Consider the following 9,006-nt stretch of genomic DNA (forward strand, 5'->3'; position numbering starts at 1 on the left):
CATCTTTTCTGTATGTACCAAAATGATTTGGATAAAGGATGCTGAGAGGTCCTGTCATCTGCTGAGAGATCCTGTTATCTGCTGAGAGATCCTGTCACCTGAGAGATCCTGTCTCCTGCTGAGAGATCCTGTCACCTGAGAGATCCTGTTATCTGCTGAGAGATCCTGTCACCTGAGAGATCCTGTCTCCTGTGAGATCCTGTCTCCTGCTGAGAGATCTTGTCTCCTGCTGAGAGATCCTGTATTGCTGAAGATCCTGCCTGAGAGTCCTGTCTCCGGATCTGTCTCTGCTAGAGATCTGTCTCCTGCTGAGAGATCCTGTGTCGTACAGCTGCTCCACTGCCTGCTGGATTCAGAGGCCATGTCCTCACATCCTGCTGAAAAGCATCCCAACGGATCAAAAAGAGGCTGTAGGGGGAGAAAGGTTTAGAGTCCCTGAGCACTGGCTCCACCCACTCTTCTTCCAGACATTACATTGCATTACTGGCATTTTGCATTTTGCACAACATTTACATTACAGCTGGATATATACTGAAGTAATGCAGGTTAAGTACCTTGCTTATGGGCACAACGGCAGTGTCCTACCTGGGAATCAAACTTATGACCTTAGGATTACAAGACTAGCTCCTTACCCATTACACTACGTTAACAGAGTCCTCCCCCCACACAATTAGACAGAAATCTCATGCTAAAGAATAAAGCTGTACCCATGCAGTAGTCCTGGATCTGTTCCTCTCCCACAGGATCTGTTCCTCTCCCACAGGGCCTCGATACAGCACAGCTGGATGGCTGCCCTGTATTCTTTTTATCAATCGATCAATCAATTTTATTTGTATAGCGCTTTTAACAAAGGAGCTTTGTCACAAAGCAGCTTTACAGAGAACCGGCCCCCAAAAAGTAAGCCTAGGGCAACAGTGGCAAGAAATCCTGATGATACAGAAGAAACGAGCAGAACACTCAAGGGGGACCTCTGCCGCGGCGACAATATAACACATCCAATTATGAGTCAAGCAGGACTCGTCACGTTTTAATCTTTCCTCCACCTTCTGCATAACATTCTGACTTTTAGAACCACTTGCACAGACTACATTTTTTTTTTTTTTACAAACAATCCTTTTATACAGCTGTTTTTTTTTTTTGTTTTTTTTGCTGAGGCCATTCAGGCTAAGTACCTTTCTCAAGAGTGCAGCAACAGGGCCACAACTAGGAATCGAACCCGCTGCGTTTGAGTTCAAGCACATATCTGATTAGGCCAGTCTGGGGGGTGGTTGGTAGGTGGGGCGGGCTTGTTCTCATATTCTGGAGAGAAGACTTTGTTCTCTTGTGTCCACTTTACTTTGGTTAATGTTCAAGCTACTCATATCATTCAACTATCACTGGGCAATCTGAGAAAATGCAAAGAACTTTCATTGCTTAACTCTTGGGACTACCAACTTTACTTTTTAATGTTCTAAGCTGACTCATAGGCACATTAAGACTTCTCAGGGTCAAGATCTTAGAAAGAACCACCTTTTAAGAAACATGTCAAATCTTGTAACTTTAAAATTACTTTTAAGTCTGCGCTCAGCGCTAGAATTCGTAGCAGTGGTCATAGATCAGAATATACTCCAATGCTTTTAAAAAGAAAAAGAAAAACAAATCTTGTATTAATTTAGACTTGTTGAAACCGCATTTCTAGGGCTTACTACAGTGAACGAAGATCATCATCTACAGGAAGGCGTCTGCGAACCATGTCAGAATCGGCTGTTCAGTAGCCTTTCGGTACGGCCTGACTGTGTGTTGGATTAATGAGGGTTTTGGCGCGTCCGCTGAAACGGACAGCAGGGGTCTCGTGATGTCTGCTCGTGCGGGTCCTTAAGCAAACTCTTCTGAGCTTCCGATTTTAAACTGTGCTGAAATGACCGCTGGTAACAAAACACCAGGAATTGAGATTCACCAGAATGTTTGAGATTTAAAACAATTGTTTTATTGTTTTAAAACATAAAAACATTTAAAACAATGTTTGAGGTAAAATACACAATTCATGTAATTTACCGAATGCGCTCTTGCTTAATTGTTTTCCGAGCAATAATGCAGGTTTGTTCTTGTGTTTAAACTGCTGCTGTTGCTTCAGGCTAAGCTATTTATTAGTTTGTGTCTGCCTGTGTTTTCTGTCTCAACACATCCACTGGTGTCTGAGAGTAGTTGGCAGTAAATATTTATCAAATAAAATAATATTTCTTTTTTCACATGGAACAACGGCTTCATAAATACACTGTATGACCAAAGGTATCTGGACACCCCTTGGTCTAGGGCTGTTTTTCATGGTTTGGGCCAGGCCCCTTAGTTCCAGTGAAGGCACATCTTTATGCTACAGCATAGAATCACGTTCTAGATGATTCTGTGCTTCCCCAGCAGTTTGGGGAAGGTCGTTTCCTGTTTCAGCATGACAAATGCCCCCGTGCACACAGCGAGGGCCATATAGAGATGGTTTTGTCAAGAACAGTGTGGAAGAACTTGACTGGCCTGCACAGAGCCCTGACCTCAACCCCATCCAAAACCTTTGGGATGAATTGGAAGGCCAACTGAGAGCCAGGTCTAATCGCCCAATCAGTTCCCGACCTCACTAAATGCTCATCTGGCTGAATGGAAGACAATCCCTGCAGCAATGCTCCAACATCTAGTATAAAGCCTTCCCAGAAGAGTGGAGGTTGTTATATGTTATAGCAGCAAAGGGTGGACCAACTCCAAATTAATGCCCATAATTTTGGATGAGATGTCGGATGTCAGTTACATAGTATGTCCACATACTTTTGGCCATGTAGTATATCATATTCATTTATCTTGGCCATTTCAGTTCTACAATTAGGGCCCTCTTTGTTCTCAAGTCCATATTATAGTCCATGATTAACTTTTTGTGTGGTAATAACACTTCCTGAAGCCACATTTTATTTACAATCACCTACAAGCACCATGTCACTTCGACAGAATCCTCTTAATCAAATTCAGTTCTGCGTTCAATACCCTTCGGCGCTTCCAGGTGATCCGGAAACTTCACCAGCTCAGGGTCTCTCACCCTTCCTCATCCACCGCATCCTCAGTGACGGATCACGATCCGTAAGAGCGGGGCACGGTAACATCCTGAACTATCATCACCAACACGAAAAAGCCCCACGAGGTCACAGAGCCCCTTCCTGTATCCCCTCTAACCCCGATGACTGTGTCAGCCTCGCACCCGTCACTGCGTACAGTATTTCAGATATTCAGATGACACCGCCCCCGTCCCCCCCCCCGCCATCTGCGCCCCTGCCGTAGCCAGTTTTAAATCTAAACTTAAAACTCATCTTTTTAACAGTTAGGGGGGGAGTGACTCTTGTTTTAATTTATTATTATTATTATTATTATTATTATTTTTAATTCTTTTTTTATCTCTATCTCTCTTTTACTTAATGATTTAAACCACAATAAATTGTTTTTTCTTTTACTGTACTCATATGTGCACATGGGTATTTCTCTACCTGTGTGTACATGTCAATGTCTGTTAAGCACTTTGTGCTGACTCGGTCAGAAAAAGTGCTATATAAATTTGAATGACTTGACTTGACTTGACAATAACTCAGTTTTAGCCAATCAGCACTCCATTTCCTGTTTCACACGCCAGTGCACAATCAGTTGCCAACAGCTAAATGTCACAAAGACCAAGGGACTGTTTATCAGTACACCCGGCACACACTGAATAACCCATAAACCCACCTGCATCAATAACATATTGGTTGTGATGGCAGAGCACTTAAAATGTCTCAGACTTACCCTGGACCATAAGCTCAGTTTTGAACAACGCACCACTTACATCCATAAACGACAACAAAGACTCATTGTAATTAAAAGCACTTTCTGTTACCCCATCTTCTATTGTTGCTCTACAAAATTATAATCCAACCAATTCTACTTTACTGCTTCACCATGCTTTACCATGCTAACTGGCTCCAACAAGAACAAATTCATCCGTATAATACACTCTTCCTCCAAAATCATTGGCCTCCCCACCCTCAACCTCTCAGACCTCAACAGATGGTCTTCTGACAAGGCATATTATCATTAGGATTACAAGGCTGGGTGCTTTGTTATGAAGTGAACAGAACTGAGTGAAAATGGGTCTGTGGGACATTTATCTGCCACCAGAGTGGTCAATTCCCACAGTACCCAAAATGTACATATGCATGCATGAGCAGGGGCATAGCTAGGAAAGAGTATTGCTCTGGGCCCCCTTTTAAAAAAAAAATGAATTGAGATTTTTTTGGCGGTGGGCCCCCCAAGCTGTGGGCCCCTAGAATTATCACCACCGTTCTCCCCACTAGCAACAGTACTGCGCATGGGTCATGGCTTGCGTAAATCTGCGCATGTTTTTGCAGCAAGTTTTTTGTTTTTATTTTTATAAATCCCAAGTCTGCTGGGGAAAGTGGTGAACGCATCTTTGTGTGCATAAGCACCACTTATAAATGAGGCCCCAGATACTTTTCTTGGCAACGTTACAACACGTTCCAGTTTGCTGCTCTTATGTCGGTAATTTACAGCCACTTCAGGAGGCTCTACTCATGATGTAAAGAAGGCAATGAACAATGATGAGGAAGGACATCAGCTGTTTCTGTGAGGACATTTATCAATTTAAATAAATGCTGATATCATTGCCTTTTAGCTCAACTGACTTCTGCCCACTACTGTCTGGTGTAGGATGTAAAAAAAAAAACACCCAGAACAGCTGGGATTTACTGCGTTATTAAATGGAACTGAGATTTGTTAATCGACCGTTAGAAGCTTCAGTGGGGTCCCATAGCGACCGGTAATCCAATAGCAAGAAATTCTTCTTCTTTTTTCTAAAAGCTTGTTCTAGGGCTGAGGTTCTCAACCTGAGTCCTGGGCACCCCCTCTGCATGCTAGCTTTCGCTCCCATCACAACTGGAATCCCAGCATTTTTACAAGCTGTTCATTTTCCTAAACACTTTTTGTGTTCAGAGGGACTACTTAACCTCTTAAGATACATAATGCTAAACATAGCAAGCCATACCATGCAGAATGAAAGGCCCATGTTCACATTGTGCTTATTATCATTGTGCTTTGTTGCAAGCAGCTACAGTACATGGTTTTTTTCTGATCAAATTAAAGACAGAGGTGAATCAATAGGTTCCTAATTCATGAATTTGTGAACATATGGGCACCATATGATGGACTAGCAGAAAATTCCTATAAACATTTCTGGGAATCATTAAGAGAACTATTATTTGCAGCCCTTAAAGAATCTATGGATAACTACTCACAACCAACTATGAACTATACCAAAACCAGGATTTCTAGACACATTACTTCACCCATAACGTTATTTAAGAGCGATTATAAATTGTTAGCTCATATCTATGGTAATCGTCTCAAAAAAGGGTTTAGCTCAAATTATAAGTGATACTCAGTCTAGGTTGATGAGGAAGACATCCATCCATAGCATACATAAAATCCTTGACTATAAAGACGTTATTGGGGAAGGTTTCTTACTTTTCCTTGATTTCTACAAAGCTTTTTTTTTTTTAAACATCTTTTTATTGAATTTTCAAAATGTTCTGGTATACATAATACAAGGTCATCATATAATATACAAAACATAAAATATAAAACCGCCCTCCCTTTCCCCAACCCCCGATTTCGACAAAGCTTTTGACGTGATTGAGCATGATTTTATCTTGCAAACATTGACAGTGTTTGGGTTTGGAGAAAGACTTCAAAGCACAGGATCCTCACACTACAAAGATATTAACAGGTCCATTGCTTCGTCCCATGGGACCTTATCCCGGTTTAGCATAACATGTGGGGTTTGGCAAGGCTTTCTCGCCTCCCCACTTCTCTTAATCATGGCAGCAGAAATTCTGTCCGTTTCCGTTAAGCATAAGAGCAATATTTTATCTTTAAACGCATTCGGCCATCCTCTCAGCATTAGTCTGTTGATGGATTATACTGCCATATTTCTTTAAGAATCTTAGTCAAATTCCAGCTGTTATTGATGCAATTATTAAGGTCTCTAAAGCACCAGGTTTGATATTTCATCTCAGAAATGTGACATGATGGCAAAACAAGAATGCCACCTACAGGAAGTTTATGGCATAACAATTAAGCACAACATGAAATATCTTGGTATCATGATAAATAAGGAGGAATCAAATAGACAGACTTCATATTAATTAACAAAATCAACGAATGTATAACTAGTCTGGCAGTTTATTTGATAAAAATGGAAAGTCTTTCGAGATCCAGCGTTCTCTTTAGGTGTTTCAAAAAGTTCAAGTAAAGCTATCAATCAACTTAACTTCAACTGACATTATGTTAGAAAAGTGCACACGATCAAAAATTATAAAGAAGGACATAAAAGATCTTAAAATAAATTGGCTGAGATGCTTTATGGTAAATAACAACTGTGTCTGGTACTGTATCCTACAGGAGTCTTTTAGAAAGAAGGAGGACTACATTTCGCATTACCCTGTGGTCTCACTATACCTAAATTATTAATAAAACTGTCACTCTTTGACCAACAAGTATTTCGATATTATCATGCAGTGGGAGCTGAAGATGGCTGAAGTACAGGCTGAGCAGAGCATCACCAGAGAACATATGCAGCACCTGGTGATGTCTTTGGGTCACAATTTTCAAGCAGTCATTGCATGAAAAGGATGTGCGACAAAATAATAAACATGGCTGCTTCCATTTACATAACATCAATATACCACAAATATTATGGTGCCCTGAAATGGGGAATGCTGTGTATAGAAAGTGCTGTAATTTCTCCATGGTGAAACCAAAATATATTAAAAAACGCCCTTTAAAAAAAGCAGAGAATGTGTACTTTAGAAAATTAATTTTACTCTGCAAACAAATGGAAATAGTTCTCAGTACATCAAATCCAAATAAGCCTGTGAAATTAGTTTATAACCAATTGTTCGATGTTCACTGAATTCAACCGAACTCAGATTAACAAACGGAAACAAATTTCATTTTATGTAATCCAAATAAACTGAATTGAAATGTATCAATTTAATTAGCTCAAGATCCACATGTTAATTAAAACTAAGAAAATGCTTTGCTTTGTGTTCATTTCATTTAATGGAAATGTGTGTCCTAATTTTAATTAAGTTCATCCAATGATTTATTTATTTATTTTGAGTGTACAAAACTAGGGAGATTTGCCTATAAATTTGTTCTTGGTAGTATCTGTCTCGTGGAGAGATGAGACTGAGACAAGACTGTGTAAGGGTGTTCTTTAAAGATGATCGAGCATGATGTCACTGCCACTTCTTTTCACACTGAAATCAGGCTTGCACAGATTTCATGTGCAGCTCAACTATAAACTTTTGAGTGGCAGAGGGGGTGGCACCATCATCCTGACCAGCTGACATACCCCCCCCCCCCACGCCACCTCTGCCCGTTCCCTCCCTGTGCATCACCCCACCTACCTGATCTTATATGAGAACGTGGGGCCCATCCATGCATGAAAACAGTGCATTAACAGGATGAGCCACCCAGCAGCCCATATTTAAGGCACGTGCAATGTGTCAAACCGAGAGCCGAAATGCCTGCTGGTTTTCCTAGTGACTCCCAGCCATTCTTTCATCCCCTGTCTGTGCTCTAGTCAGCCGGTCGTGGTAATGAGCATCAACGGAATTCTATTCATTTGACGCTCATGACAGTAACTGCATTTTCTCAGAGGGGAGAACTCAAGGCCTGCATTGCCAATTTCCCCATCTGTGTCAGCAACAATGTCTGCAACAGCCAAGTTGGCAAAAGAAATGTGATTTACATCAAACAAACTCGGAGGACATAGTTGTTCCCAGCAAAAGGTTAATTAAATCATTGTGGCTAGCCAAGTCAAATTCTTTCATTTTTTTTGCATCTGGTGGTCTGAAATGCAAGTAAATGTAATTATGGTTACTCGGTGACAGTGCTGTGTTTTCCCTATTAAAGTTTAGCGTGATGGCGTGAAAGAAAAGGAGGAAGAAAGAGAGGGATGGAGCTGACGGAGGGAGCGTTCTGTTAAGAAAATGTATCTGATCAGGGTGATACCGTGTCAGACAGACGAGCTTTGGGCCTTCATCAACCTGTTTTATACGTTTCATCTATTCTTATGAAGCGTCTTTGTTCTCAGTAAAACGTGTGAAACTGACAAAATTAAATTTAGTTCAATAAATAACTCCTCTGACATTTGTTATGTATTCTATGAATAAAAGAAGGTATAAACAAGCTCTATTCCAATGCAATGCTACCCAATGTTCCCTAAATTATTTAACGCAACTGGGCCCTGTGTTTTTTCATCCTACCATCTGAAGACAATGTGGTCGTTCAAACTTTATGTGTCACATCAAAGTGTCTTTTTGAAAGAAGGATTCAGCTACTGACACATACAACATGGCCAGTCTTCTTGAATCAATTGATGGTAGACTTGCAGCTGTTCAGTTGTTGCCACAAGAAATACGAGGACTGCGTTCGAGCGTTGAGTTCTCTCAAAGTCAGACTGACACACTCAGAAGCGAGAATAACACCCCTACGCACGGTCTCTGCTCTCAACTGACTATAATCATAAAAAGCTAACTTAGAACTGGAAAAAAAAAAACTCTTGGCTCAACAACTCCGAAAGTATAATCAGAGACTTTACGGTCGCTCCTGTGTGAGTCTGTTACGTTCACAGCCTCTGCTTGCCTGGGTAGTGCAGGTGGAGGTAATACCTAATTGCTTAATTGCTTGATTGCCTCCATCTGCCTGTGGCCTCATATTTTCTCTCTTTCCCTCTTTTTCTCTCTGACATGGGTCTGGGGGGGGGGGAAGGACAGACTCTCTCAAACGCTGACAGATACACATTCAGACACAGCGAGCAGATCCGACTGCAGCGTTCATTCCAGCGATGACCCATCTCAGCAGCACACTGCTACTGCCCAGGAAAGAGACCACTCTCTGCGAACACTATACGGAAGTGTGAATATGTGCGTACGTGCGTGT

This window comes from Anguilla rostrata, chromosome 17, assembly GCF_018555375.3.
Source record: "Anguilla rostrata isolate EN2019 chromosome 17, ASM1855537v3, whole genome shotgun sequence".
Classification (NCBI taxonomy): domain Eukaryota; kingdom Metazoa; phylum Chordata; class Actinopteri; order Anguilliformes; family Anguillidae; genus Anguilla; species Anguilla rostrata.